The following is a 1,262-nucleotide window of genomic DNA, read 5'->3' as shown; positions in this document are numbered from 1 at the left end:
GCGGGTATCACCCCAGGGCAGACGGGAACGGGACCCGCACCCACTTGTTGCGGAGCCGATGCTCCCTACGTCCCACCGGCCAGCAGCACCAGAACCAGCTCAAGTCCACGCTTCCCACCGCAGCTCAGAGCCCCGGTGCCAGGATGTGGCCCAGCTCCTGTTTTAGTTTTACCCCTCCGAGCCCCACGGCAGGAATGGGGAGACTCATCTCTGAGGCTGATGGGGGAGAAGGAGAGCCTGAGCTGGGACACACGGTGTTATTATAGGGGCCACGCCGCTGCTAACGTCAGGCCAGGACCACGTCCCCGTCCCCGTCCCGTCCCTCTGCGCTGAGCCAGGAGGGCTGAGCTATGTCTAAAAGTAGCCACCGTCTCGTGTCCATCCCCGCCCTGCTTCTCTCCTGGCCAAGAACCCAGGACCCGAGTTGGGGTGATGACAGCAGGTTTTTGGAGGCTGAAAGCAGCAGCAGCAGGGACCGTGCTGTTGCCTTCACCTTAAAGGAACTTCAAACATTTTGTTCCTGAAAGCAATTGGCATTCAGCTGGAGATAAGCGCCTCCGGTGTGTCAGAGCCGTAATTTGTATTTAGCGAAGAGAGAACGAAGCCGTTAGACAGAAACATCTTGCGATGGTGGGAGGGCTTTTTTATTTTTTTGTTTTTTAAAAAAAAACCCCCATATTTTCTCGCCTGACTTGCACTCCCCAAGAGCTTTCAACTACGTCTTGCAGCAAGCCCAGGGCTTGCTCCCTCCGTCATGTGGGGGCTGAGGCTGGGGCCATGCCTTACTAAGGCATGGAAAACCTGGTGGCTGTGACCCAGGAAAGGAACTGGATGGGCGATTAATTCACCCTGGTTGCACTGCCAGAGTGGAAAAGACCTCGGGAGCTTATGGGAGGGCAGCTCCTCCAGGCAGAGGCTAAGCAAGACCCACGCTCCTCCAAGGATGATTCCCACTGCTCCCCAACCTTTGGTTATCTGAGAGCAAATTCCTGGCCCCCCTGTACCTGCCTGACCCCCCTGAACGCACAGCACTGGCCCTGCCCTTCTCCAGGCATTGCCCCAGCAGACCCTCTGCTAAGCCCCCCTGCTCATGTCCCACTCCCTGCTATAGTCTGGGTTTCACCCCATCCTTGCTCCAAACACCCGCAGCCCATCATGCCCCTCCAGCAGATGGATTTCCACATGGGGTGTGAGCCTCAGCCCTTTCCTTCATCATCACACAAGTTACCAGATGTTCCCCCCCACCCCCACCATCCATACTC

Source organism: Antrostomus carolinensis, unplaced genomic scaffold, assembly GCF_000700745.2.
Source record: "Antrostomus carolinensis isolate BGI_N321 unplaced genomic scaffold, ASM70074v2 scaffold30182, whole genome shotgun sequence".
In the NCBI taxonomy this organism is placed as follows: domain Eukaryota; kingdom Metazoa; phylum Chordata; class Aves; order Caprimulgiformes; family Caprimulgidae; genus Antrostomus; species Antrostomus carolinensis.
This window is presented reverse-complemented; position numbering follows the sequence as displayed.